The sequence below is a fragment of the Zonotrichia albicollis genome, chromosome 33, assembly GCF_047830755.1.
Source record: "Zonotrichia albicollis isolate bZonAlb1 chromosome 33, bZonAlb1.hap1, whole genome shotgun sequence".
Lineage (NCBI taxonomy): Eukaryota > Metazoa > Chordata > Aves > Passeriformes > Passerellidae > Zonotrichia > Zonotrichia albicollis.
The window spans coordinates 6,054,936-6,081,797 of record NC_133851.1 but is presented as its reverse complement, the minus strand read 5'-3'; positions in this window follow the sequence as shown (position 1 = coordinate 6,081,797).

Here is a 26,862-nt window from a genome sequence, read left to right as displayed (position 1 = left end):
CATTTCCCTGGAAGTAAAGCTGATCTGCCCATCTTCTGGCTGGCAGATTGCAGGAGCAACTTGGCTCTATCAAACCAGCCCGACTCGGCACTGGTGCCACCTTGGGTCTGGGAACCATCATGCGCGGCGTGGATTTTAAGGAGCCAGCCGGCCATTCCCAGCCACAGGCCCCCAAACAAAATCTACGGCCCTTTTCCCTGGAAGTAAAACAGACCTGCCCATCTTCTGGCTGGCAGATTGCAGGAGCTACTTGGTACTATCAAACCAGCCCGATTTGGCACTGGGGCCCCTTGGGTCTGGAAACCATCCTGCGTATCGTGGATTTTCAGGAGCCAGCTGGCCACTCCCAGCCACAGGCCCCCAAACACAAACTACGGCCCTTTTCCCTGGAAGTAAAACTGACCTGTCCATCTTCTGGCTGGCAGATTGCAGGAGCCACGTGGCTCTATCAAACCATCCCGACTCGGCACTGGTGCCCCTTTGGTCTGGGAATCATCCTGCGTATCGTGGATTTTCAGGAGCCAGCAGGCCACTCCCAGCCAGAGGCCCCCAAACACAAACTGTGGGCCTTTTCCCTGCAAAACAAAACTCACCCACCCCGCTTCTGGCTGGCAGATTGCAGGAGCCACATGGCGCTATCAAACCAGCCCGACTCAGCACTGGTGCCAACTTTCATCAGGGAACCATCCTGCGTATCGTGGATTTTCAGGAGCCAGCAGGCAATTCCGAGCCACAGGCTCCCGAAAACAAACCACGGCCCTTTTCCCTGGCAAACAAAACTCACGCACCCCGCTCCTGGCTGGCAGATTGCAGGAGACACTTGGCCCTATCAAACCAGCCGGCTTGGCACTGGTGCCACCATTCATCTGGGAACCATCCCGCTTATCGTGGATTTTCAGGTGCCCGCCGGCCACTCCCAGCAACAGGCCCCCAAACAAAATCTACGGCCCTTTTCCCTGGAAGGAAAACTGACCTGCCCATCTTCTGGCTGGCAGATTGCAGGAGCCACTTGGCTCTATCAAACCAGCCCGACTCGGCACTGGTGCCACCTTTCATCTGGGAACTATCCTGCGTATCGTGGATTTTCAGGTGCCAGATGGCCACTCCCAGCCACAGGCCCCCAAACACATACCACGGCCCTTTTCCCTGGAAGGAAAACTGACCTGCCCATCTTCTGGCTGGCAGATTGCAGGAGCCACTTGCCTCTATCAAACCAGCCCGACTTGGCACTGGTGCCCCTTTGGGTCTGGGAACCATCCTACGTATCGTGGATTTTCAGGAGCCAGCCGGCCACTCCCAGCCACAGGCCCCCAACAGAAACCACATCCCTTTTCCCTGGCAAACAAAGCTGACCCGCCCCGCTCCTGGTTGGCAGATTGCAGGAGACACTTGGCTCTATCAAACCATCCCGACTCGGCACTGGTGCCCCTTTGGTCTGGGAATCATCCTGCGTATCGTGGATTTTCAGGAGCCAGCCGGCCACTCCCAGCCACAGGCCCCGAATATAAAACCACGGCCCTTTTCCCTGGCAAACAAAACTCACCCACCCCGCTTCTGGCTGGCAGATTGCAGGAGCCACTTGGCTCTATCAAACCAGCCCGACTCTGCACTGGTGCCACCTTTCATCTGGGAACCATCCTGCGTATCGTGGATTTTCAGGAGCCAGCCAGCCACTCTCAGCCACAGGGCCCCAAACACATACCACGGCCATTTTCCCGGGAAGAAAATCTCAGCGGCCCGCCTTCTGGCTGACAAATTGCAGGAGCCACATGGCTCTTTTACACCAGCCCAACTAGGCAGTGGTGCCACCTTTCATCTGGGAACCATCCTGCGTATCGTGGATTTTCAGGAGCCCGTCGGCCACTCCCAGCCACAGGCCCCCAAACACAAACTCCGGCCCTTTTCCCTGGAAGTAAAACTGACCTGCCCATCTTCTGGCTGACAGATTGGAGGAGCAACTTGGTACTATCAAACCAGCCCGACTTGGCCCTGGTGCCACTTTTCATTTGAGAGGCATCTTGCGTATCGTGGATTTTCAGGAGCCCGTCGGCCATTCCCAGCCACAGGCCCCCAAATAAAAACTACGGCCCATTTCCCTGGAAGTAAAGCTGATCTGCCCATCTTCTGGCTGGCAGATTGCAGGAGCAACTTGGCTCTATCAAACCAGCCCAACTCGGCACTGGTGCCACCTTGGGTCTGGGAACCATCATGCGCGGCGTGGATTTTAAGGAACCAGCCGGCCATTCAAGGCCACAGGCCCCGGAAAAAAAATCACGGCCTTTTTCCCTGGCAAACAAAACTCAGCGACCCCGCTTCTGGCTGACAGATTGCAGAAGCCACATGGCTCTATCACACCAGCCCAACTCGGTACTGGAGCCACCTTTCATCTGGGAACCATCCTGCGTATCGTGGATTTTAAGGAGCCAGCCGGCCATTCCCAGCCACAGGGCCCCAAACACAAACTACGGCCCTTTTCCCTGGAAGTAAAACAGACATGCCCATCTTCTGGATGTCAGATTGCAGGAGCCACGCGGTACTATCAAACCAGCCCGACTTGGCACTCGTGCCATTTTTTTCATTTGGGAACCATCCAGCGCGGCATGGGTTTTCAGGAGCCAGCCGGCCACTCCCAGCCACAGGCCCCCAAACACAAACTACGGCCCTTTTCCCTGGAAGTAAAACTGACCTGCCCATCTTCTGGCTGGCAGATTGCAGGAGCCACTTGGCTCTATCAAACCCGCCCGATTTGGCACTGGGGCGCCTTGGGTCTGGAAACCATCCTGCGTATCGTGGATTTTCAGGAGCCAGCCGGCCACTCCGAGCCACAGGCCCCCAAACACAAACTACGGCCTTTTACCCTGGCAAACAAAACTCACACACCCCGCTTCTGGCTTGCAGATTGCAGGAGACACTTGGCTCTATCAAACCAGCCCGACTCGGCAGTGGTGCCACTTTTCATCTGGGAACCATCCTGCGTATCGTGGATTTTCAGGAGCCAGCCGTCCACTCCCAGCCACAGGCCCCCCAACAAAATCTACGGCCCTTTTCCCAGGAAGTAAAACTGACCTGCCCATCTTCTGGCTGGCAGATTGCAGGAGCCACTTGGCTCTATCAAACCAGCCGGACTCGGCACTGGTGCCCCCTTGGGTCTGGGAACCATCCAGCGCGGCGCGGATTTTCAGGAGCCAGCCGTCCACTCCCATCCACAGGCCCCGAAAACAAACCACGGCCCTTTTCCCTGGCAAACAAAACTCACCCACCCGGTTCTGGCTGGCAGATTGCAGGAGCCACTTGGCTCTATCAAACCAGCCCAACTCGGCACTGGTGCCACCTTGGGTCTGGGAACAATAATGTGGGGCGTGGATTTTAAGGAGCCAGCCGGCCATTCCCCGCCACAGGCCCCCAAACACAAACTACGGCCCTTTTCCCTGGAAGTAAAACAGACCTGCCCATCTTCTGGCTGGCAGATTGCAGGAGCCACGCGGTACTATCACACCAGCCCGACTTGGCACTGGTGCCCCTTTGAGTCAGGGAACCATCCTACGTATCGTGTATTTTCAGGAGCCAGCCGGCCACTCCCAGCCACAGGCCCCCAAACACAAACTACGGCCCTTTTCCCTGGAAGTAAAACTGACCTGTCCATCTTCTGGCTGGCAGATTGCAGGAGCCACGTGGCTCTATCAAACCATCCCGACTCGGCACTGGTGCCCCTTTGGGCTGGGAATCATCCTGCGTATCGTGGATTTTCAGGAGCCAGCAGGCCACTCCCAGCCAGAGGCCCCCAAACACAAACTGTGGGCCTTTTCCCTGCAAAACAAAACTCACCCACCCCGCTTCTGGCTGGCAGATTGCAGGAGCCACATGGCGCTATCAAACCAGCCCGACTCAGCACTGGTGCCAACTTTCATCAGGGAACCATCCTGCGTATCGTGGATTTTCAGGAGCCAGCAGGCAATTCCGAGCCACAGGCTCCCGAAAACAAACCACGGCCCTTTTCCCTGGCAAACAAAACTCACGCACCCCGCTCCTGGCTGGCAGATTGCAGGAGACACTTGGCCCTATCAAACCAGCCGGCTTGGCACTGGTGCCACCATTCATCTGGGAACCATCCCGCTTATCGTGGACTTTCAGGTGCCAGCCGGCCACTCCCAGCAACAGGCCCCCAAACAAATTCTACGGCCCTTTTCCCTGGAAGGAAAACTGACCTGCCCATCTTCTGGCTGGCAGATTGCAGGAGCCACTTGGCTCTATCAAACCAGCCCGACTCGGCACTGGTGCCACCTTTCATCTGGGAACTATCCTGCGTATCGTGGATTTTCAGGTGCCAGATGGCCACTCCCAGCCACAGGCCCCCAAACACATACCACGGCCCTTTTCCCTGGAAGGAAAACTGACCTGCCCATCTTCTGGCTGGCAGATTGCAGGAGCCACTTGCCTCTATCAAACCAGCCCGACTTGGCACTGGTGCCCCTTTGGGTCTGGGAACCATCCTACGTATCGTGGATTTTCAGGAGCCAGCCGGCCACTCCCAGCCACAGGCCCCCAACAGAAACCACATCCCTTTTCCCTGGCAAACAAAGCTGACCCGCCCCGCTCCTGGTTTGCAGATTGCAGGAGACACTTGGCTCTATCAAACCATCCCGACTCGGCACTGGTGCCCCTTTGGTCTGGGAATCATCCTGCGTATCGTGGATTTTCAGGAGCCAGCCGGCCACTCCCAGCCACAGGCCCCGAAAATAAAACCACGGCCCTTTTCCCTGGCAAACAAAACTCACCCACCCCGCTTCTGGCTGGCAGATTGCAGGAGCCACTTGGCTCTATCAAACCAGCCCGACTCTGCACTGGTGCCACCTTTCATCTGGGAACCATCCTGCGTATAGTGGATTTTCAGGAGCCAGCCAGCCACTCTCAGCCACAGGGCCACAAACACATACCACGGCCATTTTCCCGGGAAGAAAATCTCAGCGGCCCGCCTTCTGGCTGACAAATTGCAGGAGCCACATGGCTCTTTTACACCAGCCCAACTAGGCAGTGGTGCCACCTTTCATCTGGGAACCATCCTGCGTATCGTGGATTTTCAGGAGCCCGTCGGCCACTCCCAGCCACAGGCCCCCAAACACAAACTACGGCCCTTTTCCCCTGAAGTAAAACTGACCTGCCCATCTTCTGGCTGACAGATTGGAGGAGCAACTTGGTACTATCAAACCAGCCCGACTTGGCCCTGGTGCCACTTTTCATTTGAGAGGCATCTTGCGTATCGTGGATTTTCAGGAGCCAGCCGGCCACTCCCAGCCTCAGGCCCCCAAATAAAAACTACGGCCCCTTTCCCTGCAAGTAAAACTGATCTGCCCATCTTCTGGCTGTCAGATTGCAGGAGCCACTTGGTTCTATCAAACCAGCCCGACTCGGCACTGGTGCCACCTTTAATCTGGGAACCATCCGGCGCGGCGTGGATTTTAAGGAACCAGCCGGCCATTCAAGGCCACAGGCCCCGGAAAAAAAATCACGGCCTTTTTCCCTGGCAAACAAAACTCAGCGACCCCGCTTCTGGCTGACAGATTGCAGAAGCCACATGGCTCTATCACACCAGCCCAACTCGGTACTGGAGCCACCTTTCATCTGGGAACCATCCTGCGTATCGTGGATTTTAAGGAGCCAGCCGGCCATTCCCAGCCACAGGGCCCCAAACACAAACTACGGCCCTTTTCCCTGGAAGTAAAACAGACATGACCATCTTCTGGATGTCAGATTGCAGGAGCCACGCGGTACTATCAAACCAGCCCGACTTGGCACTCGTGCCATTTTTTTCATTTGGGAACCATCCAGCGCGGCATGGGTTTTCAGGAGCCAGCCGGCCACTCCCAGCCACAGGCCCCCAAACACAAACTACGGCCCTTTTCCCTGGAAGTAAAACTGACCTGCCCATCTTCTGGCTGGCAGATTGCAGGAGCCACTTGGCTCTATCAAACCCGCCCGATTTGGCACTGGGGCGCCTTGGGTCTGGAAACCATCCTGCGTATCGTGGATTTTCAGGAGCCAGCCGGCCACTCCGAGCCACAGGCCCCCAAACACAAACTACGGCCTTTTACCCTGGCAAACAAAACTCACACACCCCGCTTCTGGCTGGCAGATTGCAGGAGCCACTTGGCTCTATCAAACCAGCCCGACTCGGCAGTGGTGCCACTTTTCATCTGGGAACCATCCTGCGTATCGTGGATTTTCAGGAGCCAGCCGGCCACTCCCAGCCACAGGCCCCCCAACAAAATCTACGGCCCTTTTCCCAGGAAGGAAAACTGACCTGCCCATCTTCTGGCTGGCAGATTGCAGGAGCCACTTGGCTCTATCAAACCAGCCGGACTCGGCACTGGTGCCCCCTTGGGTCTGGGAACCATCCAGCGCGGCGCGGATTTTCAGGAGCCAGCCGTCCACTCCCATCCACAGGCCCCGAAAACAAACCACGGCCCTTTTCCCTGGCAAACAAAACTCACCCACCCGGTTCTGGCTGGCAGATTGCAGGAGCCACTTGGCTCTATCAAACCATCCCAACTCGGCACTGGTGCCACCTTGGGTCTGGGAACAATAATGTGGGGCGTGGATTTTAAGGAGCCAGCCGGCCATTCCCCGCCACAGGCCCCCAAACACAAACTACGGCCCTTTTCCCTGGAAGTAAAACAGACCTGCCCATCTTCTGGCTGGCAGATTGCAGGAGCCACGCGGTACTATCACACCAGCCCGACTTGGCACTGGTGCCCCTTTGAGTCAGGGAACCATCCTACGTATCGTGTATTTTCAGGAGCCAGCCGGCCACTCCCAGCCACAGGCCCCCAAACACAAACTACGGCCTTTTTCCCTGGCAAACATAACTCACACAGCCCGCTTCTGGCTGGCAGATTGCAGGAGCCACATGGCTCTATCAAACCAGCCCAACTCGGCACTGGTGCCACCTTGGGTCTGGGAACCATCATGCGCGGCGTGGATTTTAAGGAGCCAGCCGGCCATTCTCAGCCACAGGCCCCCAAACACAAACTACGGCCCTTTTCCCTGGAAGTAAAACAGACCTGCCCATCTTCTGGCTGGCAGATTGCAGGAGCCACTTGGCTCTATCAATCCAGCCCGACTCGGCAGTGGTGCCACCTTTCATCTGGGAACCATCCTGCGTATCGTGGATTTTCAGGAGCCAGGCGGCCACTCCCAGCCACAGGCCCCCAAACACAAACTACGGCCCTTTTCCCTCGAAGTAAAACTGACCTGCCTATCTTCTGGCTGGCAGATTGCAGGAGCCACTTGGCTCTATCAAACCAGCCCGACTCGGCACTGGTGCCACCTTTCATCTGGGAACCATGTTGACTATCGTCCATTTTCAGGAGCCAGCCGGCCACAGCCAGCCAAAGGTCCCCAAAAATAAACTACGGCCCTTTTCCCTGGAAGTAAAACTGACCTGCACATCATCTGGCTGGCAGATTGCAGGAGCCACTTGGCTCTATCAAACCAGCCCGACTCGGCACTGGTGCCAACTTTCATATGGGAACCATCCTGCGTATCGTGGATTTTCAGGAGCCAGCCGGCCACAGCCAGCCACAGGTCCCTAAACACAAACTACGGCCCTTTTCCCTGGAAGTAAAACAGACCTGCCCATCATCTGGCTGGCAGATTGCAGGAGCCACTTGGCTCTATCAAAGCAGCCCGACTCGGCACTGGTGCCACCTTTAATCTGGGAACCATCCGGCGCGGCGTGGATTTTAAGGAGCCAGCTGGCTATTCAAGGCCACAGGCGCCGGAAAAAAAATCACGGCCTTTTTCCCTGGCAAACAAAAGTCAGCGACCCCGCTTCTGGCTGACAGATTGCAGGAGCCACATGGCTCTATCACACCAGCCCAACTCGGCAGTGGTGCCACCTTTCATCTGGGAACCATCCTGCGTATCGTGGATTTTCAGGAGCCAGCAGGCAATTCCGAGCCACAGGCTCCCGTAAACAAACCACGGCCCTTTTCCCTGGCAAACAAAAATCACGCACCCCGCTCCTGGCTGGCAGATTGCAGGAGACACTTGGCTCTATCAAACCAGCCCGACTCGGCACTGGTGCCACCTTTCATCTGGGAACTATCCTGCGTATCGTGGATTTTCAGGTGCCAGATGGCCACTCCCAGCCACAGGCCCCCAAACACATACCACGGCCCTTTTCCCTGGAAGGAAAACTGACCTGCCCATCTTCTGGCTGGCAGATTGCAGGAGCCACTTGCCTCTATCAAACCAGCCCGACTTGGCACTGGTGCCCCTTTGGGTCTGGGAACCATCCTACGTATCGTGGATTTTCAGGAGCCAGCCGGCCACTCCCAGCCACAGGCCCCCAACAGAAACCACATCCCTTTTCCCTGGCAAACAAAACTGACCCGCCCCGCTCCTGGTTGGCAGATTGCAGGAGACACTTGGCTCTATCAAACCATCCAGACTCGGCACTGGTGCCCCTTTGGTCTGGGAATCATCCTGCGTATCGTGGATTTTCAGGAGCCAGCCGGCCACTCCCAGCCACAGGCCCCGAAAATAAAACCACGGCCCTTTTCCCTGGCAAACAAAACTCACCCACCCCGCTTCTGGCTGGCAGATTGCAGGAGCCACTTGGCTCTATCAAACCAGCCCGACTCTGCACTGGTGCCACCTTTCATCTGGGAACCATCCTGCGTATCGTGGATTTTCAGGAGCCAGCCAGCCACTCTCAGCCACAGGGCCCCAAACACATACCACGGCCATTTTCCCGGGAAGAAAATCTCAGCGGCCCGCCTTCTGGCTGACAAATTGCAGGAGCCACATGGCTCTATCACACCAGCCCAACTAGGCAGTGGTGCCACCTTTCATCTGGGAACCATCCTGCGTATCGTGGATTTTCAGGAGCCAGGCGGCCACTCCCAGCGACAGGCCCCCAAACACAAACTACGGCCCTTTTCCCCTGAAGTAAAACTGACCTGCCCATCTTCTGGCTGACAGATTGGAGGAGCAACTTGGTACTATCAAACCAGCCCGACTTGGCACTGGTGCCACTTTTCATTTGAGAGGCATCTTGCGTATCGTGGATTTTCAGGAGCCAGCCGGCCACTCCCAGCCTCAGGCCCCCAAATAAAAACTACGGCCCCTTTCCCTGCAAGTAAAACTGATCTGCCCATCTTCTGGCTGTCAGATTGCAGGAGCCACTTGGTTCTATCAAAGCAGCCCGACTCGGCACTGGTGCCACCTTTAATCTGGGAACCATCCGGCGCGGCGTGGATTTTAAGGAACCAGCCGGCCATTCAAGGCCACAGGCCCCGGAAAAAAAATCACGGCCTTTTTCCCTGGCAAACAAAACTCAGCGACCCCGCTTCTGGCTGACAGATTGCAGAAGCCACATGGCTCTATCACACCAGCCCAACTCGGTACTGGAGCCACCTTTCATCTGGGAACCATCCTGCGTATCGTGGATTTTAAGGAGCCAGCCGGCCATTCCCAGCCACAGGGCCCCAAACACAAACTACGGCCCTTTTCCCTGGAAGTAAAACAGACATGCCCATCTTCTGGATGTCAGATTGCAGGAGCCACGCGGTACTATCAAACCAGCCCGACTTGGCACTCGTGCCATTTTTTTCATTTGTGAACCATCTAGCGCGGCATGGGTTTTCAGGAGCCAGCCGGCCACTCCCAGCCACAGGCCCCCAAACACAAACTACGGCCCTTTTCCCTGGAAGTAAAACTGACCTGCCCATCTTCTGGCTGGCAGATTGCAGGAGCCACTTGGCTCTATCAAACCCGCCCGATTTGGCACTGGGGCGCCTTGGGTCTGGAAACCATCCTGCGTATCGTGGATTTTCAGGAGCCAGCCGGCCACTCCGAGCCACAGGCCCCCAAACACAAACTACGGCCTTTTACCCTGGCAAACAAAACTCACACACCCCGCTTCTGGCTGGCAGATTGCAGGAGACACTTGGCTCTATCAAACCAGCCCGACTCGGCAGTGGTGCCACTTTTCATCTGGGAACCATCCTGCGTATCGTGGATTTTCAGGAGCCAGCCGGCCACTCCCAGCCACAGGCCCCCAAACACAAACTACGGCCTTTTTCCCTGGCAAACAAAACTCACACACCCCGCTTCTGGCTGGCAGATTTCAGGAGACACTTGGCTCTATCAAACCAGCCCAACTCGGCACTGGTGCCACCTTGGGTCTGGAAACAATAATGTGGGGCGTGGATTTTAAGGAGCCAGCCGGCCATTCCCCGCCACAGGCCCCCAAACACAAACTATGGCCCTTTTCCCTGGAAGTAAAACAGACCTGCCCATCTTCTGGCTGGCAGATTGCAGGAGCCACTTGGCTCTATCAAAACAGCCCGATTTGGCACTGGGGCCCCCTGGGTCTGGAAACCATCCTGCGTATCATGGATTTTCAGGAGCCAGCCGGCCACTCCCAGCCACAGGCCCCCCAACAAAATCTACGGCCCTTTTCCCAGGAAGGAAAACTGACCTGCCCATCTTCTGGCTGGCAGATTGCAGGAGCCACTTGGCTCTATCAAACCAGCCGGACTCGGCACTGGTGCCCCCTTGGGTCTGGGAACCATCCAGCGCGGCGCGGATTTTCAGGAGCCAGCCGTCCACTCCCAGCCACAGGCCCCGAAAACAAACCACGGCCCTTTTCCCTGGCAAACAAAACTCACCCACCCGGTTCTGGCTGGCAGATTGCAGGAGCCACTTGGCTCTATCAAACCAGCCCAACTCGGCACTGGTGCCACCTTGGGTCTGGGAACAATAATGTGGGGCGTGGATTTTAAGGAGCCAGCCGGCCATTCCCCGCCACAGGCCCCCAAACACAAACTACGGCCCTTTTCCCTGGAAGTAAAACAGACCTGCCCATCTTCTGGCTGGCAGATTGCAGGAGCCACGCGGTACTATCACACCAGCCCGACTTGGCACTGGTGCCCCTTTGAGTCAGGGAACCATCCTACGTATCGTGTATTTTCAGGAGCCAGCCGGCCACTCCCAGCCACAGGCCCCCAAACACAAACTACGGCCTTTTTCCCTGGCAAACATAACTCACACAGCCCGCTTCTGGCTGGCAGATTGCAGGAGCCACATGGCTCTATCAAACCAGCCCAACTCGGCACTGGTGCCACCTTGGGTCTGGGAACCATCATGCGCGGCGTGGATTTTAAGGAGCCAGCCGGCCATTCTCAGCCACAGGCCCCCAAACACAAACTACGGCCCTTTTCCCTGGAAGTAAAACAGACCTGCCCATCTTCTGGCTGGCAGATTGCAGGAGCCACTTGGCTCTATCAAACAAGCCCGACTCGGCACTGGTGCCACCTTTCATCTGGGAACCATCCTGCGTATCGTGGATTTTCAGGAGCCAGGCGGCCACTCCCAGCCACAGGCCCCCAAACACAAACTACGGCCCTTTTCCCTCGAAGTAAAACTGACCTGCCTATCTTCTGGCTGGCAGATTGCAGGAGCCACTTGGCTCTATCAAACCAGCCCGACTCGGCACTGGTGCCACCTTTCATCTGGGAACCATGTTGACTATCGTCCATTTTCAGGAGCCAGCCGGCCACAGCCAGCCAAAGGTCCCCAAAAATAAACTACGGCCCTTTTCCCTGGAAGTAAAACTGACCTGCACATCATCTGGCTGGCAGATTGCAGGAGCCACTTGGCTCTATCAAACCAGCCCGACTCGGCACTGGTGCCACCTTTCATCTGGGAACCATCCTGCGTATCGTGGATTTTCAGGAGCCAGCCGGCCACAGCCAGCCACAGGTAACCAAAAAAAAACTACGGCCCTTTTCCCTGGAAGTAAAACAGACCTGCCCATCATCTGGCTGGCAGATTGCAGGAGCCACTTGGCTCTATCAAAGCAGCCCGACTCGGCACTGGTGCCACCTTTAATCTGGGAACCATCCGGCGCGGCGTGGATTTTAAGGAGCCAGCTGGCTATTCAAGGCCACAGGCGCCGGAAAAAAAATCACGGCCTTTTTCCCTGGCAAACAAAAGTCAGCGACCCCGCTTCTGGCTGACAGATTGCAGGAGCCACATGGCTCTATCACACCAGCCCAACTCGGCACTGGTGCCACCTTGGGTCTGGGAACCATCATGCGCGGCGTGGATTTTAAGGAGCCAGCCGTCCACTCCCAGCCACAGGCCCCCAAACACAAACTACGGCCCTTTTCCCTGGAAGTAAAACAGACCTGCCCATCTTCTGGCTGGCAGATTGCAGGAGCCACTTGGTACTATCAAACCAGCCCGACTTGGCACTGGTGCCATTTTTCATTTGGGAACCATCCTGCGTATCGTGGATTTTCAGGAGCCAGCCGGCCACTGCCAGCCACAGGCCCCCAAACACACACCACGGCCCTTTTCCCTGGAAGTAAAACTGACCTGCCCATCGTCTGGCTAGCAGATTGCAGGAGCCACTTGGCTCTATCAAACCATCCCGACTTGGCACTGGTGCCTCTTTGGTCTGGGAACCATCCTGCGTATCGTGGATTTTCAGGAGCCAGCCGGCCACTCCCAGCCACAGGCCCCCCAAACACAAACTCCGGCCCTTTTCCCTGGAAGTAAAACTGACCAGCCCATCTTCTGGCTGGCAGATTGCAGAAGCCACTTGCCTCTATAAAACCAGCCCGACTTGGCACTGGTGCCCCTTTGGGTCTGGGAACCATCCTACGTATCGTGGATTTTCAGGAGCCAGCCGGCCACTCCCAGCCACAGGCCCCCAACAGAAACCACATCCCTTTTCCCTGGCAAACAAAAGTGACCCGCCCCGCTCCTGGCTGGCAGATTGCAGGAGACACTTGGCTCTATCAAACCATCCCGACTCGGCACTGGTGCCCCTTTGGTCTGGGAATCACCCTGTGTATCGTGGATTTTCAGGAGCCAGCCGGCCACTCCCAGCCACAGGCCCCCAAACACAAACTACGGCCCTTTCCCCTGGAAGTAAAACTGAACTGCCCATCTTCTGGCTGGCAGATTGCAGGAGCCACTTGGCTCTATCAAACTAGCCAGACTCGGCACTGGTGCCACCTTTCATCTGGGAACCATCCTGCGTATCGTGGATTTTCAGGAGCCAGCCGGCCATTCCAGGCCACAGACCCCAAAAAAAAGCTATGGTCCTTTTCCCTGGAAGTAAAACTGACCTGTCCATCTTCTGGCTGGCAGAATGCAGGAGCCACTTGGCTCTATCAAACCAGCCTGATTTGGCACTGGTGCCCCCTTGGATCTGGGAACCATCCTGCGCAGCGTGGATTTCAAGGAGCCAGCCGGTCATTCCGATCCAAAGGCCCCCGAAAAAAAACCACAGCCCTTTCCCTGGCAAACAAAATTCACACACCCCGCTTCTAGCTGGCAGATTGCAGGAGCCACTTGGCTCTATCAAACCAGCCCGACTCGGCACTGGTGCCACATTTCATCTGGGAACCATCCTGTATATCGGGGATTTTCGTGTGCCAGCTGGCCACTCCCAGCCACAGGCCCCCGAACAAAAACTACGTCCCTTTTCCTTGGAAGTAAAACTGACCTGTCCATCTTCTGGCTGGCAGATTGCAGGAAACACTTGGCTCTATCAAACCAGCCTGACTCGGCACTGGTTCCACTTTCCATCTGGGAACCATCCTGCGTATCGTGGATTTTCAGGAGCCAGCCGGCCACTCCCAGCCACAGGCCCCCAAACACAAACTACGGCCCTTTTCCCTAGAAGTAAAACTGACCTGCCCATCTTCTGGCTGGCAGATTGCAGGAGCCACATGGCTCTATCAAACCAGCCCGACTTGGCAGTGGTGGCGACTTGGGTCTGGCAATCATCCTGCGTATCGTGGATTTTCAGGAGCCAGCCGGCCATTCCAGGCCACAGGCCCCGGAAAAAATACCACGGCCTTTTTCCCTGGCAAACAAAACTCAGCGACCCGCTTCTGGCTGGCAGATTGCAGGAGCCACATAGCTCTATCAAACCAGCCCGACTCGGCACTGGTGCCACCTTGGGTCTGGGAACCATCATGCGCGGCATGGATTTTAAGGAACCAGCCGGCCTTTCCCAGCCACTGGTCCCCGAAAACAAACCACGGCCCTTTTCCCTGGCAAACAAAACTCACCCACCCCGCTTCTGGCTGGCAGATTGCAGGAGACACTTTGACCTATCAAACCAGCCGGCTTGGCACTGGTGACACCATTCATCTGGGAACCATCCTGCGTATCGTGGATTTTCAGGAGCCAGCCGGCCACACCCAGCGACAGGCGCCCAAACACACTACAGCCTTTTTCCCTGGAAGGAAAACTGACCTGCCCATCTTCTGGCTGGCAGATTGCAGGAGCCACTTGGCTCTATCAAACCAGCCCGACTCGGCAGTGGTGCCACCTTTCATCTGGGAACCATCATGCGTATCGTGGATTTTCAGGAGCCAGCCGGCCACTCCCAGCCACAGGCCCCCAAACACAAACTACGGCCCTTTTCTCTCGAAGTAAAACTGACCTGCCCATCTTCTGGCTGGCAGATTGCAGGAGCCACTTGGCTCTATCAAACCAGCCTGACTCGGCACTGGTGCCACCTTTCATCTGGGAACCATCCTGCGTATCGTGGATTTTCAGGAGCCAGCCGGCCATTCCAGGTCACAGACCCCAAAAAAAAGCTATGGTCCTTTTCCCTGGAAGTAAAACTGACCTGTCCATCTTCTGGCTGGCAGAATGCAGGAGCCACTTGGCTCTATCAAACCAGCCCGATTTGGCACTGGTGCCCCCTTGGGTCTGGGAACCATCCTGCGCGGCGTGTATTTTCAGGAGCCAGCCGGCCACTCCCAGCCACAGGCCCCCATACACAAACTACGGCCCTTTTCCCTGGAAGTAAAACCTACCTGCCCATCTTCTGGCTGGCAGATTGCAGGAGCCACATGGCTCTATCAAACCAGCCCGACTTGGCAGTGGTGCCAACTTGGGTCTGGCAATCATCCTGAGTATCGTGCATTTTCAGGTGCCAGCCGGCCACTCCCAGCCTCAGGCCCCCAAACACAAACTACCGGCCATCTTCCCCGGAAGTAAAACTGACCTGTCCATCTTCTGGCTGACGGATTGCAGGAGCCACTTGGTACTATCAAATCAGCTTAACTAGGCACTGGTGCCATTTTTCATTTGGGAACCATCCTGCGTAATGTGGATTTTCAGGAGCCAGCCGGCCAATCCCAGCCACAGGCCCCCAAACACAAACTACGGCCCTTTTCCCTGGAAGGAAAACTGACCTGCCCATCTTCTGGCTGGCAGATTGCAGGAGCCACTTGGCTCTATCAAACCAGCCCGACTTGGCAGTGGTTCCAACTCGGGTCTGGGAACCATCCTGCGCTGCGTGGATTATAAGCCGCCAGCCGGCCACTCCCAGCCCCAGGCCCGGAAACAGAAACCAGAGCCCTTTTCCCTGGAAACAAAACTAGACAAATCTGGGACTTTTTTACCGACTAAAATTGTTTGAATAATCTCGTCATAATAATAGATTTCTAGAAGAAATTTTCAAAATCTTTCTTAGAGTTGAGAAAGTCCAGGATTGAGGTCTTTTTCTTCCCATATCAATATTGCAACGAAATTATTAAATAAAGACCAACTCTTTATTTTTCTTTTTAACCCAAGTCATTAATTCCCATTCATTAATCCTTTTTGTGGACCAATATTTGCCATTCTGATGGAAGTTGTCACTTCTTTACAATAGACATTCTGTGACTATGTTGACAAGTCTTGGGTGATGATCCTAACTGGTCTTAGATACACATAGGGGGAAATTTCCTCAGCCAGTGTCAGTCCTAAGCATGCGTATCAGAAGATCTTTCTATAGCTGGGAATTTTCCCATGAAAGGGATTCAGTTAGGGAAGAGACACTTGTCCCAGAGTTTTACATTCTTCTTGAACACTGCTTAAGGAACATGGATCCCATGTCCATTTGGATCTCTGTCTGCACAGAACTTTGTCATGCCAGTGCTTGAAATGCATCTCGAAGAGAATTCACTACACAGAATGAATGAGAGTGGTAGGGCTCAGTGGGGCTCACCAGGCCCAACCCCCCTGTTAAAGCAGGATACCTAGAGCCTCTTGCCCGGGATTCTATCTGGGTGTACTTTTAATGTCTTCTAAGATCCAGGCTTCAGAAGCTTTCTGGGCAGTCTGTGCCGCGGTTCAGTCACCCTCACAGTAAAACATCATTTGGTGATGTTCATAGGCAATCTCCTGTATTTCAGTGTGTGCCCACTGCCTCTTGTCTTTTCACTCAGCATCACTTAAAAGACACTGGTTCCCTCCCTTTTGCATTATTGCTTCCCGTATGTATGTGTGCAGCCATGTAGAGAAATGTAAAAACCTCCCTGAAGGCCACGCAGACAATATTCCCTTCATCTACCAGTCAAGTTGATTCATCAGAGGTGTTGAAAAAGTTGTTCAGCATGAAATTCCCCAGGAAAATCCACGCCGAGTACATTGCTTTGTCCTCCTTCATATGCCAGGCAAGGCTTTCAGGAATAGCTGCCCCATCAACTTCATGGGGATAAAAAAGAGGCTGGCTGATTTGTACTTTTCCGAGTCTTCCTAATTGCCATTTTTGAAGAGGGCAGTCTTTTGCTTTCATGCATTCTTAGCTACGGAAAACTCCATACTTTCGTCTTTAGCGTTTCTTGTCCTCTCCAACCTCACAAAAAGTTTTTCCACTATGTCTGGCAAGGAGAATCTGGGTCAGGGCTGAAAACATCTCCCATGGTGTTGTACATGTTGCAGAGAAGTCTGCAGAGTGTTTTGCAGGAAGAAAAAGAAAGATGTCCAAAACACCTTCCAACCGAATGTTCATGTGTTTGGAAAAGCTAGGAGAGTTGTATGGTACTGTTTTCTATCAGTTTGCAAGCTGCGCACACTATCCCAGTCTTGTGCAGCTTCATTCCCACCTTTCCGAAGCTACTGCTCCCTACGGCTTCCGGAGGCGAAGACGAGGTTTCGTCGAGCAAATGGGATTGTACCGGCGCCAATGCTCTAAAGTGCGGCGGCTTCTTCCGAAATGAGCCCGGGACCGGCGCTTACCTCCGGGGACATCCGTACCTTCTTCTTTCAGGACTTTTGTGGTCTACATCACTGCAAAAAGCTTTTCCACTATGTCTGGTAATGAGAAACTGTGCCTGCACAGAAAATATCTCCCGTGGTGTTTTACATGTTGCAGAGAGGTCTGCTGAGTGTTTTGCACGAAGAAAAAGAAAGTTTTCCAAAACACCTTCCAATCGAATGTTCATGTGTTTGGAAAAGGTAGGAAAGTGGTAAGGTACTGTTTTCTATCAGTTTGAAAGTTGAGCACACTATCCCAGTGTTGTGCAGCTTCATTCCCACCTTTCCGAAGCAGCCGCTCACTCCGGCCCCCGGAGACGAAGAGGCGGCTTCTTTGCGCAAAGGCGATTGTGCCGGTCACAGTGCACTCCAGTGCGGCGGCTTCTTCCGAAATGTGCCCGGGACCGGCGCTTACCTCCGGGGACATCCGTACCTTCTTCTTTCGGGACTTTTGTGGTCTACATCACTGCAAAAAGATTTTCCACTATGTCTGGCAAGGAGAAACTGTGCCTGCACAGAAAACATCTCCCGTGGTGTTTTACATGTTGCAGAGAGGTCTGCTGAGTATTTTGAACCAAGAATAAGAAAGTTGTCCAAAACACCTTCCAACAGGATATTCATGTGTTTGGAAAAGGCAGGAGAGTTGTAAGGTACTGTTTTCTATCAGTTTGCAAGCTGCACACACTATCCCAGTGTTGTGCAGCTTCATTCTTCACCTTTCCGAAGCAGCCGCTCCCTCCGGCTGTCGGAGGCGAAGAATCGGCTTCTTCGCGCAAAGGCGATTGTGCCGGTCACAGTGCACTCCAGTGCGGCGGCTTCTTCCGAAATGTGACCGGGATCGGGGCATAGCTCCGGGGAGCTGCGTACCTAGGTCTTTCGGGACTTTTGTGGTCTACATCATACAGAAAGGTTATCCACTATGTTATGCAAGGAGAAACTGTGCCAGCACAGAAAACATCTCCCGTGGTGTTTTACATGTTGCAGAGAGCTCTGCAGAAGTTTATGCAAGAAGAAAAAGAAAGTTTTCCAAAACACCTTCCAATCGAATGTTCATGTGTTTGGAAAAGGTAGGAAAGTGGTAAGGTAGTGTTTTCTATCAGTTTGCAAGCTGCGCTCACTATCCCAGTGTTGTGCAGCTTCATTCTTCACCTTTCCGAAGCAGCCGCTCTGTCTGGTACGCGGAGGCAAGGAAGCGGCTTCTTCGCGCAAAGGCGATTGTGCCGGTCACAGTGCACTCCAGTGCGGCGGCATCTGCCGAAATGTGCCCGGGACCGGCGCTTAGCTCCGGGGAGCTGCGTACCTTCGTCTTTCGGGACTTTTGTGGTCTACATCATACAGAAAGGTTTTCCACTATGTTAGTCAAGGAGAAACTGTGCCAGCACAGAAAACATCTCCCATCGTGTTTTGCATGTTGCAGAGGGCTCTGCAGAAGTTTATGCAAGAAGGAAAAGAGAGTTTTCCAAAACACCTTCCAATCGAATGTTCATGTGTTTGGAAAAGGTAGGAAAGTGGTAAGGTACTGTTTTCTATCAGTTTGCAAGCTGCGCAGACTATCCCAGTGTTGTGCAGCTTCATTCTTCACCTTTTGAAAGCAGCCGCTCTGTCCGGCTGCCGGAGGCGAAGAATCGGCTTCTTCGCGCAAAGGCGATTGTGCCGGTCACAGTGCACTCCAGTGCGGCGGCTTCTTCCGAAATGTGCCCGGGCCAGGCGCTTACCTCCGGGGAACTCTGTATTTCGACTTTAGCGTCTCTTGTGTTCTACATCACTACTAAAAGCATTTCCACTATGTCTGGCAAGTAGATGCTGTGCCTGCACAGAAAACATCTCCCATCATGTTTTACATGTTGCAGAGAGCTCTGCTGAGTGTTTTGCACGAAGAAAATAAAGTTGTTGAAAACACCTTCCAACCCAATATTCATATGTTTTGAAAAGGTAGGAAAGGTGTAAGGAACTGTTTTTTATCAGTTTGCAAGCTGCGCACACTATCCCAGTGTTGTGCAGCTTCATTCTTCACCTTTTGAAAGCAGCCGCTTTCTCTGGCTCCCGGAGACGAAGATGCGGCTTCTTCGCGCAAATGCGATTGTGCCGGTCACAGTGCACTCCAGTGCGGCGGCTTCTTCCGAAATGCGCCCGGGCCCAGGGCTTAGCTCCGGGGAGCTCCATATTTCGTCTTTAGCGTCTTTTGTGGTCTATATCATTGCAAAGATCCTTTCCACTATGTCTGGCATGGAGAAACTGTGCCAGCACAGAAAACATCTCCCATCGTGTTTTACTTGTTTAGAGACCTCTGCAGAATATTTTGCAAGAAGAAGAATAAAGTTGTCCAAAACACATTCCAATGAAATATTCATGTGTTTGGAAAAGGTAGGAAAGTGGTAAGGTAGTGTTTTTTATCAGTTTGCAAACTGCTCACTCTATCCCCGTGTTGTGCAGCTTCATTTCCACCTTTCCGAAGCAGCCGCTCTGTCCGGCTGCCGGAGGCGAAGAATCGGCTTCTTCGCGCAAAGGCGATTTTGCCAGTCACAGTGCACTCCGGTGCGGCGGCTTCTTCCGAAATGTGCCCGGGCCCGGCGCTTAGCTCCGGGGAGCTCCATATTTCGTCTTTAGCGTCTTTTGTGGTCTACATCACTGCAAAACGCTTTTCCACTATGTCTGGTAATGAGAAACTGTGCCTGCACAGAAAACATCTCTCATGGTGTTTTACATGTTGCAGATAGCTCTGCTGAGTGTTTTGCACGAAGAAAAAGAAAGTTTTCCAAAACACCTTCCAATCGAATGTTCATGTGTTTGGAAAAGGTAGGAGTGGTAAGGTACTGTTTTTTATCGGTTGGCAAGCTGCACACACTATCCCAGTGATGTGCAGCTTCATTCTTCACCTTTTGAAAGCAGCCGCTCTCTCCGGCTCGCGGAGGCGAAGAATCGGCTTCTTCGCGCAAAGGCGATTGTGCCGGTCACAGTGCACTGCAGTGCGGCGGCTTCTTCCGAAATGTGCCCGGGACCGGCGCTTACCTCCGGGGAACTCTGTATTTCGACTTTAGCGTCTCTTGTGTTCTACATCACTACTAAAAGCATTTCCACTATGTCTGGCAAGTAGAAACTGTGCCTGCACAGAAAACATCTCCCATCATGTTTTACATGTTGCAGAGAGCTCTGCTGAGTGTTTTGCACGAAGAAAATAAAGTTGTTGAAAACACCTTCTAACCGAATATTCATATGTTTTGAAAAGGTAGGAAAGTCGTAAGGTACTGTTTTCTATCAGTTGGCAAGCTGCGCACACTATCCCAGTGTTGTGCAGTTCACTCTTCACCTTTTGAAAGCAGCCGCTTTCTCCGGCTCCCGGAGACGGAGAATCGGCTTCTTCGCGCAAATGCGATTGTGCCGGTCACAGTGCACTCCAGTGCGGCGGCATCTGCCGAAATGTGCCCGGGATCGGACCATAGCTCCGGGGAGCTGCGTACCTTCGTCTTTCGGGATTTTGTGGTCTACATCATACAGAAAGGTTTTCCACTATGTTAGGCAAGGAGAATCTGTGCAAGCACAGAAAACATCTCCCGTGGTGTTTTACATGTTGCAGAGAGCTCTGCAGAAGTTTATGCAAGAAGAAAAAGAGAGTTCTCCAAAACACCTTCCAATCGAATGTTCATGGGTTTGGAAAAGGTAGGAAAGTTGTTAGGTGCTGTTTTCTATCAGTTTGCAAGCTGCGCACACTATCCCAGTCTTGTGCAGCATCATTCTTCACCTTTTGAAAGCAGCCGCTCTCTCCGGCTCCCGGAGGCGAAGAATCGGCTTCTTCGCGCAAAGGCGATTCTGCCGGTCACCGTGCTCTCCCGTGCGGCGGCTTCTTCCGAAATGCGCCCGGGCCCGGCGCTTAGCTCCGGGGAACTCTGTATTTCGACTTTAGCGTCTCTTGTGTTCTACTTCACTACTAAAAGCATTTCCACTATGTCTGGCAAGTAGATGCTGTGCCTGCACAGAAAACATCTCCCATCATGTTTTACATGTTGCAGAGAGCTCTGCTGAGTGTTTTGCACGAAGAAAATAAAGTTGTTGAAAACACCTTCCAACCCAATATTCATATGTTTTGAAAAGGTAGGAAAGGTGTAAGGAACTGTTTTTTATCAGTTTGCAAGCTGCGCACACTATCTCAGTGTTGTGCAGCTTCATTCTTCACCTTTTGAAAGCAGCCGCTCTCTCTGGCTCCCGGAGGCGAAGATGCGGCTTCTTCGCGCAAAGGCGATTGTACCGGTCACAGTGCACTCCAGTGCGGCGGCTAATTCCGAAATGCGCCCGGGCCCGGCGCTTAGCTCCGGGGAGCTCCATATTTCGTCTTTAGCGTCTTTTGTGGTCTATATCATTGCAAAGATCCTTTCCACTATGTCTGGCATGGAGAAACTGTGCCAGCACAGAAAACATCTCCCATCGTGTTTTACTTGTTTAGAGACCTCTGCAGAATATTTTGCAAGAAGAAGAATAAAGTTGTCCAAAACACATTCCAATGAAATATTCATGTGTTTGGAAAAGGTAGGAAAGTGGTAAGGTAGTGTTTTTTATCAGTTTGCAAACTGCTCACACTATCCCCGTGTTGTGCAGCTTCATTTCCACCTTTCCGAAGCAGCCGCTCTGTCCGGCTGCCGGAGGCGAAGAATCGGCTTCTTCGCGCAAAGGCGATTTTGCCAGTCACAGTGCACTCCGGTGCGGCGGCTTCTTCCGAAATGTGCCCGGGCCCGGCGCTTAGCTCCGGGGAGCTCCATATTTCGTCTTTAGCGTCTTTTGTGGTCTACATCACTGCAAAACGCTTTTCCACTATGTCTGGTAATGAGAAACTGTGCCTGCACAGAAAACATCTCTCATGGTGTTTTACATGTTGCAGAGAGCTCTGCTGAGTGTTTTGCACGAAGAAAAAGAAAGTTTTCCAAAACACCTTCCAATCGAATGTTCATGTGTTTGGAAAAGGTAGGAGTGGTAAGGTACTGTTTTTTATCGGTTGGCAAGCTGCACACACTATCCCAGTGATGTGCAGCTTCATTCTTCACCTTTTGAAAGCAGCCGCTCTCTCCGGCTCGCGGAGGCGAAGAATCGGCTTCTTCGCGCCAAGGCGATTGTGCCGGTCACAGTGCACTCCAGTGCGGCGGCTTCTTCCGAAATGCGCCCGGGCCCGGCGCTTAGCTCCGGGGAACTCCTTATTTCGACTTTAGCGTCTCTTGTGTTCTACATCACTACTAAAAGCATTTCCACTATGTCTGGCAAGTAGAAACTGTGCCCGCACAGAAAACATCTACCATCATATTTTACATGTTGCAGAGAGCTCTGCTGAGTGTTTTGCACGAAGAAAAATAAAGTTGTTGAAAACACCTTCTAACCGAATATTCATATGTTTGGAAAAGGTAGGAAAGTGGTAAGGTACTCTTTTCTATCAGTTTGCAACCTGGGCACACTATCCCCGTGGTGTGTAGCTTCATTCTTCACCTTTCCGAAACAGCCGCTCTGTCCGGCTCGCGGAGGCAAGGAAGCGTCTTCTTCGCGCAAAGGCGATTGTGCCGGTCACAGTGCACTCCAGTGCGGCGGCTTCTGCCGAAATGTGCCCGGGACCGGCGCTTAGCTCCGGGGAGCTCCATATTTCGTCTTTAGCGTCTCTTGTGGTCTACATCATTGGAAAAATCCTTTCCACCATGTCTGGCATGGAGAAACTGTGCCAGCACAGAAAACAACTCTCATTGTGTTGTACATGTTGCAGAGAGGTCTGCTGAGTGTTTTGGACGAAGAAAATAAAGTTGTTGGAAAAACCTTCCAACCCAATATTCATATGTTTGGAAAAGGTAGGAAAGTGGTAAGGTACTGTTTTCTATCAGTTTGCAAGCTGCGCACACTATCCCAGTGTTGTGCAGCTTCATTCCCACCTTTCCGAAGCAGCCTCTCACTCCGGCCCCCGGAGACGAAGAGGGGGCTTCTTTGCGCAAAGGCGATTGTGCCAGGCACAGTGCACTCCAGTGCGGCGGCTTCTTCCGAAATGTGCCCGGGACCGGCGCTTACCTCCGGGGACATCCGTACCTTCTTCTTTCGGGACTTTTGTGGTCTACATCACTGCAAAACGCTTTTCCACTATGTCTGGTAATGAGAAACTGTGCCTGCACAGAAAACATCTCTCATGATGTTTTACATGTTGCAGAGAGCTCTGCTGAGTGTTTTGCGCGAAGAAAAAGAAAGTTTTCCAAAACACCTTCCAATCGAATGTTCATGTGTTTGGAAAAGGTAGGAGTGGTAAGGTACTGTTTTCTATCAGTTTGCAAGCTGCGCACACTATCCCAGTGTTGTGCAGCTTCATTCTTCACCTTTCCGAAGCAGCCGCTCCCTCCGGCTGTCGGAGGCGAAGAATCGGCTTCTTCGCGCAAATGCGATTGTGCCGGTCACAGTGCACTCCAGTGCGGCGGCATCTGCCGAAATGTGCCCGGGACCGGCGCTTAGCTCCGGGGAGCTGCGTACCTTCGTCTTTCGGGACTTTTGTGTTCTACATCATACAGAAAGGTTTTCCACTATGTTAGTCAAGGAGAAACTGTGCCAGCACAGAAAACATCTCCCATCGTGTTTTGCATGTTGCAGAGGGCTCTGCAGAAGTTTATGCAAGAAGGAAAAGAGAGTTTTCCAAAACACCTTCCAATCGAATGTTCATGTGTTTGGAAAAGGTAGGAAAGTGGTAAGGTACTGTTTTCTATCAGTTTGCAAGCTGCGCAGACTATCCCAGTGTTGTGCAGCTTCATTCTTCACCTTTTGAAAGCAGCCGCTCTCTCCGGCTGCCGGAGGCGAAGAATCGGCTTCTTCGCGCAAAGGCGATTGTGCCGGTCACAGTGCACTCCAGTGCGGCGGCTTCTTCCGAAATGTGCCCGGGCCAGGCGCTTACCTCCGGGGAACTCTGTATTTCGACTTTAGCGTCTCTTGTGTTCTACTTCACTACTAAAAGCATTTCCACTATGTCTGGCAAGTAGATGCTGTGCCTGCACAGAAAACATCTCCCATCATGTTTTACATGTTGCAGAGAGCTCTGCTGAGTGTTTTGCACGAAGAAAATAAAGTTGTTGAAAACACCTTCCAACCCAATATTCATATGTTTTGAAAAGGTAGGAAAGTGGTAAGGTACTGTTTTTTATCAGTTTGCAAGCTGCGCACACTATCCCAGTGTTGTGCAGCTTCATTCTTCACCTTTTGAAAGCAGCCGCTTTCTCTGGCTCCCGGAGACGAAGATGCGGCTTCTTCGCGCAAATGCGATTGTGCCGGTCACAGTGCACTCCAGTGCGGCGGCTTCTTCCGAAATGCGCCCGGGCCCAGGGCTTAGCTCCGGGGAGCTCCATATTTCGTCTTTAGCGTCTTTTGTGGTCTATATCATTGCAAAGATCCTTTCCACTATGTCTGGCATGGAGAAACTGTGCCAGCACAGAAAACATCTCCCATCGTGTTTTACTTGTTTAGAGACCTCTGCAGAATATTTTGCAAGAAGAAGAATAAAGTTGTCCAAAACACATTCCAATGAAATATTCATGTGTTTGGAAAAGGTAGGAAAGTGGTAAGGTAGTGTTTTTTATCAGTTTGCAAACTGCTCACTCTATCCCCGTGTTGTGCAGCTTCATTTCCACCTTTCCGAAGCAGCCGCTCTGTCCGGCTGCCGGAGGCGAAGAATCGGCTTCTTCGCGCAAAGGCGATTTTGCCAGTCACAGTGCACTCCGGTGCGGCGGCTTCTTCCGAAATGTGCCCGGGCCCGGCGCTTAGCTCCGGGGAGCTCCATATTTCGTCTTTAGCGTCTTTTGTGGTCTACATCACTGCAAAACGCTTTTCCACTATGTCTGGTAATGAGAAACTGTGCCTGCACAGAAAACATCTCTCATGGTGTTTTACATGTTGCAGATAGCTCTGCTGAGTGTTTTGCACGAAGAAAAAGAAAGTTTTCCAAAACACCTTCCAATCGAATGTTCATGTGTTTGGAAAAGGTAGGAGTGGTAAGGTACTGTTTTTTATCAGTTTGCAAGCTGCGCACACTATCCCAGTCTTGTGCAGCTTCATTCTTCACCTTTTGAAAGCAGCCGCTCTCTCCGGCTCGCGGAGGCGAAGAATCGGCTTCTTCGCGCAAAGGCGATTGTGCCGGTCACAGTGCACTGCAGTGCGGCGGCTTCTTCCGAAATGTGCCCGGGACCGGCGCTTACCTCCGGGGAACTCTGTATTTCGACTTTAGCGTCTCTTGTGTTCTACATCACTACTAAAAGCATTTCCACTATGTCTGGCAAGTAGAAACTGTGCCTGCACAGAAAACATCTCCCATCATGTTTTACATGTTGCAGAGAGCTCTGCTGAGTGTTTTGCACGAAGAAAATAAAGTTGTTGAAAACACCTTCTAACCGAATATTCATATGTTTTGAAAAGGTAGGAAAGTCGTAAGGTACTGTTTTCTATCAGTTGGCAAGCTGCACACACTATCCCAGTGTTGTGCAGTTCACTCTTCACCTTTTGAAAGCAGCCGCTTTCTCCGGCTCCCGGAGACGGAGAATCGGCTTCTTCGCGCAAATGCGATTGTGCCGGTCACAGTGCACTCCAGTGCGGCGGCATCTGCCGAAATGTGCCCGGGATCGGACCATAGCTCCGGGGAGCTGCGTACCTTCGTCTTTCGGGATTTTGTGGTCTACATCATACAGAAAGGTTTTCCACTATGTTAGGCAAGGAGAATCTGTGCAAGCACAGAAAACATCTCCCGTGGTGTTTTACATGTTGCAGAGAGCTCTGCAGAAGTTTATGCAAGAAGAAAAAGAGAGTTCTCCAAAACACCTTCCAATCGAATGTTCATGGGTTTGGAAAAGGTAGGAAAGTTGTTAGGTGCTGTTTTCTATCAGTTTGCAAGCTGCGCACACTATCCCAGTCTTGTGCAGCATCATTCTTCACCTTTTGAAAGCAGCCGCTCTGTCCGGCTGCCGGAGGCGAAGAATCGGCTTCTTCGCGCAAAGGCGATTCTGCCGGTCACCGTGCTCTCCCGTGCGGCGGCTTCTTCCGAAATGCGCCCGGGCCCGGCGCTTAGCTCCGGGGAACTCTGTATTTCGACTTTAGCGTCTCTTGTGTTCTACATCACTACTAAAAGCATTTCCACTATGTCTGGCAAGTAGAAACTGTGCCTGCACAGAAAACATCTCCCATCATGTTTTACATGTTGCAGAGAGCTCTGCTGAGTGTTTTGCACGAAGAAAATGAAGTTGTTGAAAACACCTTCCAACCCAATATTCATATGTTTTGAAAAGGTAGGAAAGGTGTAAGGAACTGTTTTTTATCAGTTTGCAAGCTGCGCACACTATCTCAGTGTTGTGCAGCTTCATTCTTCACCTTTTGAAAGCAGCCGCTCTCTCTGGCTCCCGGAGACGAAGATGCGGCTTCTTCGCGCAAAGGCGATTGTACCGGTCACAGTGCACTCCAGTGCGGCGGCTAATTCCGAAATGCGCCCGGGCCCGGCGCTTAGCTCCGGGGAGCTCCATATTTCGTCTTTAGCGTCTTTTGTGGTCTATATCATTGCAAAGATCCTTTCCACTATGTCTGGCATGGAGAAACTGTGCCAGCACAGAAAACATCTCCCATCGTGTTTTACTTGTTTAGAGACCTCTGCAGAATATTTTGCAAGAAGAAGAATAAAGTTGTCCAAAACACATTCCAATGAAATATTCATGTGTTTGGAAAAGGTAGGAAAGTGGTAAGGTAGTGTTTTTTATCAGTTTGCAAACTGCTCACACTATCCCCGTGTTGTGCAGCTTCATTTCCACCTTTCCGAAGCAGCCGCTCTGT